Source organism: Parus major, chromosome 3 (assembly GCF_001522545.3).
Source record: "Parus major isolate Abel chromosome 3, Parus_major1.1, whole genome shotgun sequence".
Classification (NCBI taxonomy): domain Eukaryota; kingdom Metazoa; phylum Chordata; class Aves; order Passeriformes; family Paridae; genus Parus; species Parus major.
The window spans coordinates 5,606,655-5,626,633 of NC_031770.1; the positions used below are offsets into that span (position 1 = coordinate 5,606,655).

At 39.4% G+C, this 19,979-nt stretch overlaps 1 long non-coding RNA gene across 3 annotated transcripts in view; it reads left to right on the forward strand.

Annotated features, from left to right (window-relative positions):
* Positions 1 to 19,777, forward strand: part of LOC117244171 — a 62,658-nt gene extending 42,881 nt beyond the window's left edge. For all 3 annotated transcript variants that reach the window (XR_004496749.1, XR_004496750.1, XR_004496748.1), the window contains exons 2-4: positions 1,780 to 1,884; positions 13,122 to 13,214; positions 19,465 to 19,777. This is a non-coding gene — a long non-coding RNA (uncharacterized LOC117244171). The remainder of the gene's footprint in view (positions 1 to 1,779; positions 1,885 to 13,121; positions 13,215 to 19,464) is intronic.
* The last annotated feature ends 202 nt before the right edge of the window (positions 19,778 to 19,979 follow it).

The window sequence follows — 19,979 nt, forward strand, 5'->3', positions numbered from 1 at the left end:
GCCACATATCTCTAAAAAACACCAAACAAAAACACTAAGGCAATTCAAATATGCAAATGATTCTCTAATGACTTTTTTTGCAGACAGTTAGAATTGAGGAGTAATACCCATTAAATCAGTTTGGGAATGTTGGCCCTATACAATACATATCAGAGGAAGGACTTTGGCTGAAATCAGTCATACTGCAGACACAGCAGGCAGGGCTCCATCCATCTTCTGGAAATTGTAATCCTGTGTGCTAAGTTTTTATGTAAATTTTGCTTGAATTGTTAATCAAATAAGATACTCACCAGCTGCTGCTCTTCATGGTATAATCAGCAGCTCTTAAAGGGAATTCCATAAAAGAGAAAGGCCAAAACTGTAATTATCTCACAGAAGCAGAATTTTTCTCTCATGAGAACAGATTTTTTTCCATTGAAAATGAATCCATTTGCAAACATAATGATTGTAATTCACATGAAGAAATTAATTTTCAGTTACATACTCAGCTGTACCTGTCACTGCCTTTTAATTCTGTTCCCAGGTCTCTAATGAGTCTGGTGATATATTTTAAGTGAAAGAAAGGTTCTCAGAAGAGATGGAAAATTTAAAATTAGCTCCAAGAGCTGGACATCAAACACCTACTTGGAGTTCCACTGAATCTTTCTCTGGTTCTTAGAAATAAGTAATTTACAATTGTAATGAGAATCTAAGGTGAAACTACAGAACAGAGGAGTGACAGGGATTTTTTTAGAAGGAACAAGGTTTTTCTCTGTTATTTTGAGCTCTGAGTATGTCTATGAGTGCACACATAATATATAATATTCTGCCTACATGTCAAAGCCAGGCTGATTCTCTTATTCACACCATAATCTCAGATACAGTAGTTGAATACTTCTGATTTGATCATGTGCAGAGGGATAGTTGGGAGCTGAAAACACAGATCAGGGTGAATTTTGCTATCAATTAATTCTGTGAGTGTCAGATCACACCTATACATTTCTTAATAAAGATAAAATTAATATATTCTTGCATAGCTCAGGTTTCTATGCAGCTGCTATGTAAAGCATAAACCTGATGAGAGGGAGCAAAATGCCAGCTGAGGTGAAACCAACTATATCTTGTCTGCAGAGGTTTTCTTCAAATTCAGTCTTCCTAGACAAGTTCCTAAACTCAGCAATACTCTTCAGGTCCTTCTCTGGATTAGTTTAACCCACATTACATATGGCAAAATAACCCCCACTACACGTGGCAGAACCCAACTCTTGCTTCACTTGGGTTCTGCCCTGGAGTCCAGCTCCTCTCTCACTGTAACATTGTGTATCTGTCACTCTGAGGAAAGAATGGGGAAACTTGTCACATCTTTTGTTTTCAAGTTCATCCTTTCCTGCTATTTTGAACTTTTTTTTAATTTTTTTTCCTCCTTTGAGGTCTGTTCTACACCTTGTGTCTGGTGTTTGGTTTCTACCATTTGACCTCTGTTCCATTCGCAAGGAAAAGAGATGCTGGTGGGACACATCTGCACCATGTTTGCTCTTTCCATATTTCATCTTTTTTATTCATGGTGAAAATAATGAAAACACAAAATGGCTTGGATTGGAGGGGACCTTAAGGATCATCCAGTTCCAACTCCCCTGCCATGGGCAGGGACACATTCCACTGGGGCAGGTTGCTCAGAGCCCCATCCAGCCTGGCCTGGAACACTTCCAGGGACAAGCCAGTCTGTAACTGAGGGCTGATGGATGTTTCATCTTTCTGCAAATAGACATAAATAAGTTGTTTGGTTTTTCTGTTTTACAGCCTTATTTCATAATTGGAATTAATGACTTTTCCTGGAAGAAAATCAGGCAGTGAGCAATGATTATCTTAGTCCTTGGTTAGGACTCCTGCACATTCTGATAATGGGTGAGTATCATTTCTTTTTACTGGCTTAAAAATTCCATTTCAGTTTTTAAAAAACTAAAATCTGAAAAAGAAAAAAAGCAAATGACATATCCCACGTTCCCAAACCCCCAAATCCCTCCATATGGTAAGTTTTGTTTTCTTGGACTGTTTGCTTTGCAAATTTGTTTTCAAAATATGAATTATCGCTCAGGCTAAAAAATAAAAGAACAAGTATTTTTAATTTAAGTCACTGAAAAACATTCTTTTCATCACAATTCTTGGCTTAAATAATGAGATGAAAAGTGGTAATTATCAAAATAAACATTTTGAAAAATTAATTTTTAAAAAGAAAATATTTATCCTTAGTTGTCCATAAGATTTTCTGGAGCACAGATGTATCTTGATGTAGTGTGTGATGAATGTGAAAAACAAGATAGAATTGTGTGCTATTTATCTTGTGAGTGGAAAAGAAATCCCACATCTAGCAATGCAGCAATAGTAGTAGATTATAAAAACATTTTGAAAAAGAACAAGTCACGTGTACTCTACAATTTTTTTAAAGAAAATATTCTTTGTTTTATAAACTCTGTGAAGCTTTTCAGAGTTGTGACATAGTCTATAAGCCACTTACACCAAATTTCTTGTCTTTACCCTATGAAACTTTAACCAGAGAGAGAGAGGTTTTACATGATTTTTCAAAAAACCTGGAAAGGTGTCATTGGAGGATGATCCAAAGTACAGTTTGTTACTGAAAGGATATGGCTTATTCTCTCAATATATGACTGGGAGAAATCTATGCAGATAAATGTGAATGAAACTTGCTGGCAAAGAGTGTTTGCAAACAAATTTTTCAACACTGTTTTGCAGAAAAATTAATCTTTCTTAGAATTGTTTGCAGTAGTGGTAGCTTAATCCAATTTTTCTGTGAATTGTATTTCTGTGAAGCAGTCCTCCCCATAAGCATTTTCTCCTAAATTGCTGAAGGAATGTGTTTAAAAAATTCTAAGAGCAATTAAAGCAGGAGGAATTTTTCTCTTCATTCTTGGAACCCCTTATTGGTAATGTCAAAAGAGGTTTATTTTTCCTGAATCTAATGATTAACAATAAAGCTATAGAAACAGCAAGTCCTACCTAAGGGGTCAACAATTAGTGAACTGCACATAGGTTTAGACAGATGGAAGCAGTTACAGCTCAACCATGGGGCAGCAGAAACTGAACTCAATGGCCACACTTCCAAAAAGACTGCAAGATATAAAATGCTCCACCTATAAAATATGTAATAAAATATTTACAGAATTCCACAAGATCATTCAAATCTCAGTATAAAAAAAAACCAAAAAAGGGTGTGGAAGGGGAAATAAAATCTGCCTCTTGCAAAACTTGCTGCTGATACCATGGAAGGGAACTCCATTTTCCTTTTAATTTCCAGGAGGGAATGTGCTCTGAGTCACAGGGTGCTATAGGGCAAACATCCTCATGGAACAAAGAGTGTTCCTGACACAAGTGAGAGCAGTTGCCAAGGTAAAAAAGCTACACAAAGACTCACCTGGTTCCATTGTGTAGAAGAATGTTGAAGCAATCTTTATGCATTAACTTGCTATCAAAAAAATACGAAGTCTAAAAAGGAAGAATGTCTTAAAGCCTGTGGAAATGTAACCAGTGAGCTAACACTGAGTAATCCTCCTGCCTCTGCCAAACTAAGCATTTCCTATCTGATAGATTAAATTCTAAAGATAAATGCTAAACATCAAGTGCAGCAGCCTAAAAATATCAGGCAGTGATTTGAACAAAACACTCAATTGTTTGTTCATACCTTCAAATGGGTGTTTTCCAGAGTGTTGTAGGAACAACCATCCCTTCCCTAACAATGAAATCCATAATGATAAATGATCTTCCCTCTTGCACACACAAAATGAGCTTTAATTCTGTCCATAGGATACACATTGCATGCTGTGCAGGTCGCTGCTGAGGATGTATTTTCCAGGGTAGCATTAATGAACTGTGTTTTGATGTGAGATGGGATGTTCAGGAGGAAAATCCTGAAGGATCAGAATGCCTAGTGAAAGAATCATTTTGGCTGTCTTGTAGTCTTCTGAGAAGTTCCACATCACTCTTGGCCAAGAACATTAGGAGGAGTAACAGAGATGAGTGTGAAGGAGTAGCCAACAGGAATTGCTCCCTTGCAGGTTATGGCATGATCCTACTTGGTTTTAACCCTTTCTGTGTGTCCAAGTGTTTTCAGAATGGGATAAGCTATAGGGTGATGACAGCTGGAGTACAATCCCAGGGAAATGCTTCTGCCCACTTCCCTCAAGACTTGTGATGAGCTTTAAACTTTGTTTCCTTCTTTTGGAGAAGAGAAGGTTGTGTGGAGAGCTCATAGTGGCCTGCCAGTATCTGAAGGGGTCCTATAAGGAAAGCTGGAGGACCCTTCATTCAGGCACTGGAGTGACAGGACAAGAGGGAAGCCCTGGGACATGGGACAGCCTGAGAGTAGGTTTAGAGTAGATGTTAGGAAGAAAGGTTTGACTCTGAGGGGAATGAAGCACTGGCACAGGTTGTCCAGATAATCTGTAGCTGCCCCATTCCTGGAAGTGCTTGAGGGCAGGCTGGGTCAGGCAGAGAGCAGCCATTGCTTAGTCTAGGGGAAGGTGTTCCTGCCCACAGCAGGGAGATTGGAACCAGATGATCCTTAAGGTTCCTTCCAGCCAAACCATTCTATGATCCTAAATTTAGCAAGAATTTGAAATGGAATCTTGATGGCCAAGTGAATCTATAAGCAGAATTGTCTCAATTCTGGGACTTTATCTTGATTTTCAAATGTATTCAAATGCTCCAAAATACAAGGTGCTGAAACCCAGACTCCCAGGCTGTTTGGATACCTACTTCTGCTTTAAATAAAGAGGAGTAAACCTAACTCTGAGAATTTTGTTCCAAGTGTGCTCTGTCAAGGAATCCATCGAAAAGCTACAGATTACCTTCAGCTCAATAATGCCTTTCTATCAGAAAAAGCAGCAAGAATGAACAATAATTGAAATAATTATTCCATGAGGTGTTTAGTTCTGTTTAGTTCTTTTTGAAGTTTAATTCTGTTTGTAAGGCATTGTACAAGCCATGGAAGGGAATTCCCACTGTTTCTCTTGTCAGGTGGATAACAGCTCCAACCAAATCCAATGGTCTCGTTTTCAGTGTGCCACAGCCACCACCCCGTGCCCCAAGTGACTGCACTGAGCTGAGCTGCACAGGGCTACAACCCAGTCAACTTTAAGGTCCAATCCCACAGTCAATGGGAGTGTTGTCTGTTTAAGGACTGCAGAATCTGGCCTGTCTCCAAGTTTTTACAGGTCAAATAACATAAGGGAATATTTTAGTCTGAACCACTTCCTGAATTCCCAATGAAGAATGTAGAGTCAAAATATAATGAATGGTGACGGCATTCTACTCTAAACAATAGCTGCTATTTACCAAACAGTGCGTAGTGTGTAAATTAAATGTGAGATTTCCCCCTGGTCTTTTGACTTCTTAGAAACTTTTCCTTCTTAACACTTGGGATTTGGACTGACTACAGAATTTCCTAGAGATGCATATGGATACTGCAGTGAAGGGTTTCAGAGACGTTAGCCTTCCGTGCAAGGCAGATTCCTGCATGATTTGAATACCACACATACAGAGCATACACTGACATAACCCATTCTCTTTTGCTCAAAATTTGTCTTCCTAATGAAAACAAGCACTTCATCACACTTTGCTGGATTTTTGTGCACACCCTCACAATCGTTGCTTCCCCAGTAGCTTTTTTCCTCAGTGAGAAAATAAATGGCAAATAAAATGAAGGGACAGCACTTTGATCTGCATGCAGGTCCATTACATCTTCATGGCATAGAACTCGTGTCTACCAGCTTTGGTTACAACACTGTAAACTGTGACATCCATTTTATGGAGGTAATGAGGGAATGCCCTAAGTACCTTACAGCAAGATTTGTGTGACCTCCTTCACTTCAAAATGGTATCAAGACTGAAGATGCTCTAGTGAACTCTGAGATTTAAATTAAACTCTGTCTGATTAGTTTTCTGCAGGAATTTTTAACTGTTATAGTCTTGCAGGTTGTATGAAAATAGGCAATATGTTTTTAGATTTAACAGAGCTGTGTGTGTCACTTCACACTAGTATAAATTTAAGGACTTGTGAAAATGACTACACAGAGTGGACAGGCAGAGCTTCAGGCCATCTTTGCACAACTTAAAAAAAAAAAAGTCTAATTACTTATTTACTGAATGTGTGTTTCAAAATATTACAGAAAAGCACGTAAGTGCCAGGTGAACTGTTGCTTCATTTCATGAAATGAATAATGATTGCATTAATGGGGGACTCATGCACTTGAAGGTGAGCGTGTGTTGAAGTACCTTGCCAAATCTGAAACAGTCATTAATTTTAGCTGCCAAACTATTTTTGTGGTTTTGGACTGCAAATTGGAATACTCAAAGAGATCAGATATCAGTATCCCATGGGAACAAATGAATACATAGGAATATCAATGTCTTCTTGGACTTAACACAGGGGATAAAAAATGAGCTATAGATCCAACATCTTAGGTCACTGTAAAGGGCTTTGGAATAAAAACCATGCAGGAGACATGCTTTGCCTGTAATGGTGTGAAGCTGGCGCCGTCCATAACATTTCTACAACGAATCCATTTCAATTAGTATGAACCAATATGGGATTTTAATATGGAGTTTATCCCTGGAAGTGTTCAAGGCCAGGTTGGATGGGGCATTGAGCAACATGGTCTAGTGGGAGGAGTCCCTGCCCATGGCAGGTGAGATACAAGATGAGCTTTAAGGCCCCTTCGGACCCAAAACATTCCATGAGTCTAAAGTGAGTGAGTCAATATTAATTTTCCTCTTGATGTGTTTTCTTAGTAGTGATTAACTCATTTTATGAAGCCTTCAGGATTGACCATCAAGTCAGGAGGTGCAGTTTTTTTGCCAGAGAAGGCTGGAACCTTCTGTTCAGTTTTTGCAATTGCCTCCTGGCAGTCCTGTGGATTGCAGTCCCTATAGTCATTATTCACTTGACCAATTCCAATGGTTTCAATGGATTTACTTACAGTAAGAAATGCTCTGCACCCTCTGGCAATGTCCTGTTTCTGTATGGATATGGATCTTTAATTGCTCTTTCAGAGGCAGAGGTGAGTGATGCAGCTGAACCACTTGTGGCTGGCACAGGCACGTGTCCCTGAAAAGCCATTTTTTTGATTTTAACACCAATATTTCTATCCAGAGTCTGCAATTTCATGTATAGATCTAGTTTATAAGTGTGTGATGTTACTTCCAGACTGCAGCACAAGTTTCTTCAGTGTAGCTTGGCTTTGAACTGTTTGACTTTTGTAAGCATGGTTTCCAGTTGTAGAGTACAGCTTTGAAAGACCACTGCATTATTGCTGAGCTGGTCAGGAAATCTTTCAATACCTGCATTAGAAGGTAAAACAGCAAATTAAATGACAATTTTAATTGGAAAGTCAAAACCCATGACTGTTTCTTCAGTTTGCAGCAAGCAAATGCATTTTCAGGTGAGAAGTGCCAAAGCCTGTAAAAGTTTGGAGGAAAAACACTTGAAGCAGAAAAGAGAAACATAATAGTAGCAAACACTTTTAAACAAAAGATTAATGGCTTATTTGGGAGCCAATCAGTCTCTCTCTGCAGTGCACAGCAAAAGAACAAATAAAAATATAATTTAAAAACGCCAATTTTCTGACACATGAAAGTTTAGTTTTCTAAGCAGCTTAGCAACAATTGCAAATGCTGCTAACCCCCAGACAGTTTGGGCTGGGTGGCAAGTTTTAATTTAAAGAGCAGCTATTTGGGCACACCAGCTTGATGGAGCTGCAAAAATGCATTGGCAGGAAACAAATCCCTCTCCCACCCTTTATTTGATCTTTCATCCCTTTTTCCTCAGTGATGGAGAGGTAAGGCCTGAACATCTCCCTCAGTCTTCTGTTTCAGGCTTTTTCAACTAAGTCAGGATTTTATTAACACTTACCATGACAGGAGAGGAATGATTTACCCATAAAATGGTATCCAAGAAGGTCCTGTGCTTCTTTCTGACAACTTTGCCTAAAATACATTCAGAATAATTTCTGATGAAAATCTAGCATTTCTATGACAAATCCAGTGTTTCCTGAAAGATTGCATCTCCTTTACAGAGCATAATGGAGTTTGTGGACTTCAAATGGGATTCTCAAGGGTTTTTCTCAGTCCTTTTGGTGAAATTGTTTTTTTAGTAGATCTGATGTTGAATATTTTAGGGTTAGATGGCAGCTTTCTCCTCAATCCGTGTGTGTGAGTGCTCAGCAAACACAACACCAAGACAGGGGTGCAGGATGCTCTCTGCAAGGGAACACATGGACCACACTGCTGCTTCCCTGATCATCCACATCAGCCACAGGGATGTGAAAAGAGAGCTCTTAAAATGTTTCCCTGTTGGTCTGGGTATAGGCACCCAGAGATTTGGCAGGGAACTTTGAGGGACCAAGTTGATGCACATCCATTGGTCAGGCACAGATCTGTGATGATTTGTTTGACATAATGGACATGGTAGAGGATTTGTCTGACATAGCTGAGTTATAAGGAACATATGACTGTAAACAGGAACATTATTCTTCTTTCATATGATTATTTTAATATATAGCCAGCTAAATATATAATAAAATACCCAACTTTGAAAGTTGTTTGTTTTTCTTTCCTCCTCATATTAGGCTTCATCTGCTTGTGCAGCTAATTCTTTGGGAAGGATTCTCCCCCACATTTAATTTTATAGGTCATTTGATGCAGACTTGCTACATCAGAGACATATAACAACATGAAAAAAATTGGTGTTTTTAAACTGTTTTCTTATTTATACATTTTTTTCTTTTTTGCTTTGTTCTTATGCAGCAGACTACAAACAGAGGTTTTATTTCTTTATATTCCAAACAGTGGCAGATCTATATTAGCATGGTCTCCATGCCAATTTTCTGTCTGCTGAGCTCATCTAACTTTTCTAAAGTGCCCATCAAACAATTTATCCAAAGAACAGAATATTCAATAAGTGCAACATTGCTTAAGATCTTTGATGCCTAATCAGCACAAGTAGCTCTAAAACATTTGTATGATATTGCCTTCTAAGCTTCTAGTTTGTGGCAGCAATGGTTTCAATTAATCTGCAGCTATCCATTAACATGTCATGTGTCTTTGATTAAATGTAGGCTTGGTTGTTGGTATTTTTCCTAAGGACTGCAGTTCATTGTCCCATCAGTACACTTGGTGTCATGTGGGTTTTATGCAATGGGAGCAGGAGTTGAAATAGGCTAGATTGCCAGAATCTGCTCTTGAATTCAGTGCAGTTAGATCAGGATTTTGCTTGACTTTTCCCCATCTTCTCATGGACACCCAGAATCAGTGTTACCCACAGGTGACATTTTTGGAGGCTTCATGTGGCTTTCTGGTATAGCATTTCAAGTGTATTACTCTGGCTTTAGGTTTCCTGAAGATTTCCATTAATGATTTTTCAGGCACTTTTTTTTTGAGATGCATTACAGAGGTTCATGCTTTTATACAGAAGCACAGGGATATTTAATTATTAGAGTAATAATAGCACTGTATTTCCTCCTTCCACAGAATGCCATTCAATAAAGGAAATGTTTCTCTTGGTCTGCTGGCATCAACATTGTTCTTTCCTCTCTCTTTTACTCCAGAACATCACTGTTTTTACAAAACACTATTATTCTGCTGAAGCTTGACCTAAAAATTGTTGCTGAACATTGATATCTCTTTGGACAGAGGGGTTTCCAGAGAGATGGACATTGTTATTTGAATATTTATATTAATTGTCAGTTCCATTATACATTAATAGATTAGGAAAAAATAATTATCTTGGCTCAAATGATACCTTGAGGTTTTGCTGTAACCTTTATGCTCCAGGCTGCTGTGATCACTACTTTGTACTGCTCTGCCTCTAGATCCTCATGGGAATGCATCAATCAATCTTGTCTCACAGCTAGCTGGATCACCCCCAAAATATCTCTGCCACCAAACTCCTCTTCCTGCCTTCCTGTAATCCATACAACCCAGCCCTCATTATTCTGTGTTGTCAAGATCTTTCTGCTTTATACTTGGCATGCTGCTCTGTAGAATTGGAAGTAATCTCAGTTTTTATTCCATCCTTTACAAGTTAGAAACATGTTATGATGTGGGCAGGTTTTTCTAGCAAGTGCACAAAGAGCAGTAATGTGCACATATGGATGTCTGCTTTAGAACAAATAAGGGTACAGAGACTGAGATGCCACCGGACAATCACAAGAGGGATGTTCAATCAATCTCTAAATCACATCCTCCTCCTCAGACCAGGAATAATTCTTGTCTCACACAAGTGGAAATTGAAGAAGATTAAATGAGTTTCCTAAAGCCATTCTGAGCACAGGTATTACACTGAATGTTCTGCTTTAAGGGTACAAAGTTCTGCCAGAGGACTAGACTTTTGGAAGTTTGCCCTGAATTATTCCCCTTCTCCTGTTATCCACTTTGTTGTAGTCAGTGCCAGGCTTTAGATTCATTAACTCTCTCTTACACAAACGGTGGCCAACACCAGGACAGCTCAGGTCCTTTGATTGAATAGCCTATCTAAAATAAAATTCAGATTTAATTCTATAATAAATGACATCCACTCTTAGAACAGTAGCTGGACTGAAAAAGAGAGTTGAGTTGCTGTCTGCTTTCCAGGATCTTGCTTCAGAAAAGAGGCAACAAATGGATCTCAATAAATGGAGTTGAGACATAAATTTCTGAACATGGTTTTCAGGGTAGCTGTATATGTTTTATGTGAAACACATGAGAAATGTTGTCATAAAAAGTCCAAATGGACAGTCCATACACATAATAACCATTTGGAAAGGCATGTCTGGGAATATCACCTTGATGTACTCGGCTGCACAGCAGCAGAGTTTTGTTTGAAAAAGACCTTTTATACTGACTGGGGGTCTTTAGTTGCCTGGAAGTGTAAAACTGGTTCTTGGGTAGCTGTTTTGACATGTGGCAAAAATGAAGAATAATGCTTTATAATCTCCCTGGAATTTGAAATCTGGTTAACTGGAAGCCCTTAGTATTTGCAGGTCCTTGGACGGCAGCCACTGCAGTTACATAAATGCAAAATATTATTGGAATAGGTAGTAGGTGTCCTTCCTTCCTTAGGAATTGCCCCACTTAAAACCTCAGTTCCTGTCCAGTCCCAAAAGTTCTTTTTAGTCTTGTTTTTTTAAGCTATGACTCAGTTCCCCTGCCTTCTCCTCTTCTAGGTTGAATCCAAGGTTGTCCAATTCTTTTCCCTACATGGTCTGGAGCAGTGGATATGATGTATTCTTGTTTACAGTATGCTAAAGCAGAATATTTCTGAGATGTTTACAGGTACTTCCTGCCCCAGAGGAAGAATATAGGATTTCCATCCTCCTCAGCAGCAGTGCCTTGGCCTTACTGGAGCCAAGGAACTCAAGCTGTGTGATCTCTCCCTTCCTGTTTCTTTTACTTGACGCAACGTGGTCGAGTTGTTTGATGTCTAGAGCGAAGGATACAGAAACTCCAGCTTGCTAAATTCACCACTTATTTCCTTTATTATGTTCCTTACTAGGAAGTTGTGAGGATTAACCTTTTTTCTTTGCAAGTTAAATGAGGTCCAAGATACACTTGAAACACTTAGCAGCTTTTCTCTTTTGTGTCAGGAAAGCTGGACTCTTAAGGCTGCCTGTCTTCACTTCATGCGAGTTTGGGGTATAACTAAACATTTTCAAACACTTTTGTGTATCTTCCTTCAGGGGATTTTTCCTTTAACTCTCACAGGAGACTTCTAGGTGGAACTGGCAGCTTAAGTACTTAAATACTCTGGAACTTCACCTCATATTTATTTTCAGCTTAACTTCTTTGCAGAAGAAGGTTTCTGTGTCCATTATTTGTAGGAAGGTTTTTTAAGCCCTTCTCAGACTCTAAATTATTCTGTCTGCTGTTACTCTGTAGTGCTCTGGGTCCCTGTTTCTCACTGTAGATTTCCTCATCCTGGTAAATATGGCATTTGACTGATCCTGCCCCACCCATCAAATCCTGCATCTCAGCCAAAGAGCCCAAGGATGCAAATGACAGGATGTGGCTTTCTAAATACTGAGTCTCTGTGTCAAATTGTTCCATGCTAATGACAAATATTTTCATTATCACTGCTGTAATCATTTGCCATCTGTGGCCATCGTCATCCTTGTGGCAGCCTGGCACCACTCCTGCCTTAAAAGGAAGGTTCAGACTTCAGGTTTGAGCAAGAGGGTGGACCTATGGAATTGAAGAATCAGTGTAGGAGTTGGCTTATGCATTTTAATCCCATCCTGCAGCAGTGAAGGGTTCAGTCCATGAAGTCCAAACCCATTGTCTTCCTGGTGTTTGACATTCTTGTGCAGGTAACAAAGACACCAACATAAAGCTCCAGATTTACCTTGGTGTTCCTCCCCTTGGAGCTGCAGTGCTGCTGCCTTCAGGGTTTAATATATCTCAGGGGAATATCCTGAGCAGTGTCCTATGAGGCATGGGCAGTACCAAATGGATCACTACTTCAGCCAAATCTGCTCGTATTTCATATCCGTACCTACATCAGCTTTAGGAACAGGATACCCAGACAAGCACTGCCACAAAAAATAATGCAAATTCATGAATTGTGGCTGTGTGGTATAGAAACAGTGTATATAACTCTGTGGAAGAAGGGTTGGTTTGTTGCACTCCTGCAACATGGCTCTTGCTGGCACATCAGCTTCTTTTATTGCAAGAATAATATATTAAGCTGACTTGTTTCTTTATTTGAGTGACTGCCTCAGCCATGCCTTACCTTGTGGTAAATTTGGGTCAAACCTTTGATAGTGTTTCCATTATAGTTAAGGAGTCCAAATAGGGCCTGAAACATTGTTCTGCATGTTTTCTGATTGTTTTTTCTTATCTCAAGTGTAAAATAAATTGCTTTGACATTTCCAGAAAGTCTTTCTAAAGCCAGACAGAAAAATAATAGAGAATATTTGATTCTGTTTTTTGGACAGAGATCTAAATGTGTGAGCTTGAATACTTATATGGGTGTGATTTTGGTTCAGATTCTTTTGGCACTAATACTGAAATATTTGGATTCTTCTACTCAGAACATTCTAAAGGATGCATCCTTTTCTTCAAGTCTGAGTGCTTAATGCCTTTTTCTGTTTTCATAGATCTGACCTTCTATCCAAGCAAGTTCATGCTCCCTCTGGATACTGAAGGAGACGTTTTGAGCACATTAGAAGGCTACTAGGAAGAAGCTGATGGTGATTACATCTGATGTAAAGAAAATAACGAGGCCTTTAGCTTGCTGCCTGCAGCCCTGTACTAGTTTGCCATACTGTATTGCTCTGGACTCCATATTCTGGAGCTGTTCAACCCACATCCAGATTTTATTTCCACCAACTTCCTTTCATGGTGTTTGTGTAGGGGTGTCAGGATGATGGATAACTTGGAACTGATTTGGAAGCTATTTTTTTTGATTGAGCCTTAAATCAGGACTGTTAGTGCAGCCCAGCTTCCCTGTGTGATGGTAACAAACATCCTTGGTGGGCACGGGTTCAGGTCCTAAGATTTTGCTGCTGTTGGAGAAAGGTCTCTTCAGCAAACACTGTTCAATGCTTCAGCTGGTAGAATTCAGCTGAATTTTGCAACAGCACTTAAGTGAATCCTGATGTTCTGTTGGACTTACCTCTGGCACATTTTCCATTTTGCAAACCTAGAGGATAAAAACACCATTGACAGAGAACAAGCCTTGGCATGGGTTGTGCAGAGTAAAAGGTGAAGGATTCAAAGGAAATTCAAATTGTGGGGGCTTTCCAATGTGAAAGGAAGGTCTAATGCAAACTACAGGATCCTTTTTGGGTGTTTTAAAGTAGTGTATGTGGGATGGCTTTCAGAGCAACATGGTGTCTTGTACAAATACACAGAGAGCTTTAAATGCTCCTAAATCTGCTGGGTCTTTGCTGAGAGCCTTTGTGCAAGAATTTTTGGTGTTTGTGATGAAAACAGGGTGTAATCATAGCTTAAGTGAAGAGCCATAACCATGATTAGACAGTATTAACTTCTAGCAAAAATTCCTGGCTTTTATGACTTTCTTCCTCATCACCTTTGGGATGTGATTTGTCTTGGTGACACCCAACACCACAGCACCAGAGATGGTCCATAGGTAGAGGATGATGTCTGATAAAGGAGAGGCAGATGGAGCCAGTGGAAACAGCCTCTGTGCAGGGGGAACTTGGGACATAATGACACAGGATGGGTTTCTGTAATAGGCAAATTAAATATGTTCTGAATTAACCAAACACCTGCAATAGTGTTTGCTTGATACAATATCAACAAAAAGTATAATCTCCCTTATCTGGTAGATATTTTCTCTATGTTTTCACATCCTTTGTGGATAGAAAGCACTTCAGGATGGCTTCTGTGGCAAGATTTCATTACTGCAGCTATGGCCAAAAAAAAAAATAAATCAGCTTTCCATCACTTAATTACAAAATACATCACAAAAATCTTTAATTCTTCAATTAAAGCTGGAGACTTTTTTATACTGCTGTTCCCATTAGTTCCCTACAAAGGGGGTGAGGTCTTGGCAATGTATGTCTCCATCTGTTTCTTACATGTGAATGCAGTGGTTTCAAAATCCATAATGTGCAGGACCTGCTTTACATTCTGCTCACAAATGCCTGAGTAATGCTATAAAATGATGTGGAAAAAAATAAGCTTCTTTTCATGCTGATGCACTGTAAGTCAGACATTTGGATAGATTCTGAGGTCAGAAAGGACCATTATGGTTATGGTGCCAGACCTACAGGCCATAGCATTTCACCTAGTGATTTCCATATGGAGCTGAAGAACTAGGAAATACTTATTTAAAGGAAAATCCACTCTAGTCTTGAAATGCATCAATGCAGTTCCTCTAAAAGGGATATCTTGAGTGTATTTTTATATAAAAGTACAAACTGGGAGCTTTTCATGTGAATATAACAATATCAAATTTAATAAATCATTGTTAGGTGTATTTTATGCTACATAGTAAGATGGTGACAAAAACAGGACAGAAAAAAAAAAGCTTTTAAATCAGAAAGCTCCTAACTTCAAAATATGGATGTAAATCCATATCATAACCAACTTGAAATAAGAGTGAAGGGTGATTGGGAGTGACCAGCACATCCTTTGTCAAGGTAGAAATGGCTCTGAGGTAATGAGAGAGCTGACACATGATTAAAAATTGCAAGAGATTCAACCCCTTTTTAAGTAACATAACCAGGATTCACATGTGTGTATATTTTCAGAAATGTTATCCTCTGTACAGTGGCAATACTCTCAAGTGTGATCAGTGATTATCAAGCATGATTTATCAAGATATTCAGATTCTATGGCTCATAGATGTGTAGATGAATTCCCAACCTCTTAAAATTCACCAGCAGCTTTGTCCTGAAGTGACACTCTTACACAAACAGCTAGCTGCATTTGAAGACTAAGTCTTAAATTTTATACTGCCTTGAGCATTTCTGTGATTCCCTGGCTTAATGGTTGATATTGAACATTGATAGACACAAATGCAGATGCAGTGTGTCATAGATGTCCAGACTTCTTTCACACAATTGAGTCATTCTTGAATAATAGGTCTATCATTTACTCATCATCAATTTATTTAATGAATAAAGAGTGAATTGGAAATTAGTGTTAGTAGAAGTTCAGAGCAAGAGGAATATTCTAATCCAAAATGCTAAAAATGATAGAATGTTTCCTACAAAATTCACCTGAAGAGATAAGAAAATACAAATTGCTTCCTAATAACACTCCCTAAAAACAAATTTTCTCCCTTGGAGGATGTACACATTTTAAAAGAAACTTGGGCAATGCTAGACTTTGTACAATCTCTCCTGATCCATAAAAGATGTAACAAGTCTTTTGGGTGGAGGAGCACCCAAACTTCTTTTTTGATTTCTGTGTGGCAGATGTTGTTGTCTCCTCTAACGTGACTCTAAAGTTACTCTTCAACCACTTTATCTGGAAGTTTTATGGCCAAATGTAGCAGCTTCTAACTTTCTGCAGAGTCAACATAGCAGGACAATTTGGCATTCCTGGAAAAACCTCTGTGAGCCCACACGGGATCATTTCCGCTTTGACAGAGCGATCTAATTGCAGGTTATGGCTTTGGATTTCCCATCCTTACCCATCCTGGACAAAAGCAGGGACTGGCCTTTCCTTGGGATGTTTCTGACTGACAGAACTTAAAGAGATACCACAATACTGCAACATGCCAGTGATTATATTGGTGTGCAGTAATTGGGAGAGGATTTTTGGACTGTTCTAGCTCAGCTGCACCAGACAGATCACTGTGCAGGGTGACACTGAGTGAGCCTTGCAGGAACTTTCCATCTTTGCTTCTGCTAAACAGATTGTCCCTCTTCTGCCCTGGAGGACATGGCCCTTTCTTTGGGGACAGCTATCAATCTTATTAAGCTCATTGCTGTAATCATTTCTGGTGGAGCCCACAGGCTAAATATAAGTTGCCTAAATATATGTTGTGTAATTACACATTGTGTTAAGAAAGACAGAAAGGAATAAGACTTGTTTTCTCCCCTCCCCATTTTAAATGTTTAAACATGAAATGTTGTGATGACTTTTTGGATTTCCTAGGAAGTTTTTGGGTACTTTTTTCCCTTCTCTTTGCTTAGAGAGCTTCCTTATGTCCTAGGGCATGTTTTGGAGTCTAGGTGTCTTTTTATTAATAAAGAGGCTTCCCCCTCTTCTGCTTCCTGGGAATTGCAAGGCATCTTCTCATGAATTTTTGTGTCATGACATTTGACAACAGAAAATATATAGATATATTTTTATATATATAAAAAACAGCCATGTGTTCCTTGGCTTCACCCGCCATGGCTGGTTGCCATATTTGTTTGTTGGCCTGAAGAGCTGCTTGAAGGACATGACAAGATCATAGAAATCCCCTTTCTGTCACGCTTCCTCTGGGAAGAAGCTCTTTAGGAGCTAAAGCCCTCAGAATAATTTAAAATAGAGGTATTCTTTCAGAGATCCACCCACTTAAATGGAACTCACTGTCTTTTCTTGGGAAGGAAAGTTCCCTAATATCTCCATCTTCCTTGCAAATACGTGTGATACAAGTCCTCTTTATAGCTGGCCTAACCCTGTTACTTTTTTATACTCTTCTTCCTCTAATTGCCAGGAAACCTTTTACAGCTCTTTGAGAGTCAAGCACTAGGGTTTTCCCAAACAGAGTTGTGCCAAGATATTTAGACCCTAATTCCCCCCACATTACGCAACTGTTAGTTGGGAAAGATCAGCAGCAGACAGCTCGCTGTGGGACATTCAATCCCCACTTCTTGTAGCAGCACGTATAATCTTTGGGAGATGGTTCACGGACTCTCTGCTTGCAATACTTGGCAGTTCCCAAGCAGTTGCTGGGCTGGGAAGAAGTATTGCTGATTGTCAACCTCAAGGGTTTAAGCAAATATGCCTGAAACGTCTATTTGTGGAAAGAAAAACTCTCGTCATTCTTACAGCACCAAGTCCTGGGAACGAGCGTGGATTTCAGAGATCTATACCAGCATGACCCTGTGCATCACAGGATGTTTCTGCAGCTTGTGTTGGGTAGAAACATTAAATCTGTGACTTTTGTGTACTGCAGTTACCAAAAGATCCTTGTCCGGGTGGCTGTGGCTGTACGATTGAAAGAATCTAGAGGATGATCTGAAAGAAACAGCTGAGAGGGGATCACATCAATGCCTGTCAGTGTCTGAAGGGAGGTGGCAGGGGATGGATCCAGGCTCTGTTCCATGGTGCCAAGCAATAGGACAAGAGGCAACGGGCAGAAACTGAGGCACAGGAAATTCCAGCTGAACATGAGGGAGAACTGCTTTACTGTGCAGAGGCTGAGCAGGAACAGATCACCCAGAGAGGGTGTGCAGTCTCCCTCACTGGAGATATTCCTGAGCCATCTGGACACAATCCTGTGCCATGTGCTCTGGCATGACCCAGCTTAAGCAGGGAGGTGGGACCAGATGACCCACCCTGTGATTCCTTCCAAACTGACCCATTCTGTGCAAGAAATGTCCTCATTGCAAGCTGCAGGAATAGCAGGTTATACTAGTTATAAAAGGTTATACTAGTGCTGCAGATGTAGAGGAAAAGGAAGCAGAGCGTGTCCAACAAAGCAAATTTTCCCAGTGAATCAGGTTTGATAGGTCACTGCTTTTTCTAGACTAATGTAAAAATGAAGCTTGGTTATTCTGCAACCAAGTGAACCTACAGAATCCTCCAAGATCAGATCCTGGCTCTAAGTGTCCATCTATGACTCAGAGTAATCTTCAGCTTTGTAGATGGCCTAGAGCAGGAGATTACTGGAATAACAGAGAACATGTAAAATGATAAATCTTCCAGAAAATGTGCATGTATTTTGGGATAAATTCTCTCCCAGTTTTGCTTCATCTCTTCAGGTTTACACACTCATCATCATCCATTCTTAAATTCGCTTCCATGATTGTCCTTTGATGCTTTCAGAGTTTTTGCAATATTGTCATGGCAGCTGGTACTAATAGTATTGTGAAACTTCCTCACACCAATTCCTGCACAGCCCTAATGCCCCTGTTCTCACTGGAGGGATCATCTGCATGATTCCATCCATGGGAGAGTGGAATCAGGCTCCTTAATGTGAATGCAATTGTAAATATGTTTATTTTACTCTCCCTTTATTTATCAGTGATGTAAAAAATAAATGGGAATCAGGTCTGCGGTAACCACCTGAAAGTTAGAAAAAATGTTATTTTTCTAAATTGTGATCTTATTTGTCTGTCTTCCTGCAAAAGAAAGTCTTTGAGAGCTGGTTAACTTCTATTTAATTATTTGCCTCTAAGGTTCAAATAACTAAGTGGAGTAAAAGAAAAAATAAAAAAAAAGAAGGAAAATTAATAATAATAAAAAAGTCTTTCCATGTCTTGCTAGCTGAAAAGAAAAAAAAACCCCAAGGAGTTGTGGCCTGAGGGATCCAGCTTCAAAACCAGTTTCTGATGTGACACAACCTTTCCTAAGCACATTTAGCTCTGCTGCTGCTAATAGCATCAAAATTGTTAAAATGGATTTAAGGGCATAAACTGTTGTTGCTACAGAAATAGCAGTAAGCAAGTAATTAAAATGCACAACTTTCTTAGGGGAATGGAAAGCATTGCAAGATACAGATGTAAGTCATTCTTCCTAAGTGCAATAGTCCGTGTTTAAAACAGATTTTGGACTTGAAATTCATCAATCTTCTGTAATAAGATGAGAGTGGGCTTTGGTATTGAGAGCCTAAGCTATTCCTTAGGCTTCACTGACAGAAACCAAATGAAAACCAGGCAAAAACTCCTCACTAAAAGTGAGTCCATCTGGGGCTGGGAGGTAACAAGAATAGTCTACATCATGGGGAAAAGCTGAAGGCCAGCCAGGACATCAACAGGTAGATCATGTTTCCACAGCAAATTTTTGAGTCATCAAAACCCTTTCCTCTCCCAGGGAGAAGATTGGACAGCAGTATCACCACTTGCTGTTCTTTGGAATTACGACCGTGAGCTCTGGGGACTGACACGTACCTGATACACAGAAGGGAAGGCTGTGCATATCAGCATCAGCCTGCTTCCACCTCATTATTCCCTCAGAATGGGTGTTTCCATCCAAGTGATTATTTGAGAGCTTTTGACTGAAATGTGGGCACACAGGTCTTTCCTCCCAAGCTTCCATTATAACCATGGTCTGGAATTTGTTATCGGTAAGTGCAGGATAAAATTGCACAAAATTAATTTTTTTTTAAGGTTGACCTTGATCTTTTCTTTCTGTTACCCTTGATTGCCTGTTGGTTGCCTTCCATTATTCTTGTTGAAATGACAGAAGAAGAGGGAACAGCTATTAATGTTGATATGTGAAGTAAGGGTCAGGTTGCAGAGGATGAGGAGGTGGGAGGGAGGCAATAGTGTTGGAAGGCAGCAAAAAAGACATTATTTTGGTACAGTGCATAATCAATTTATGGCTCT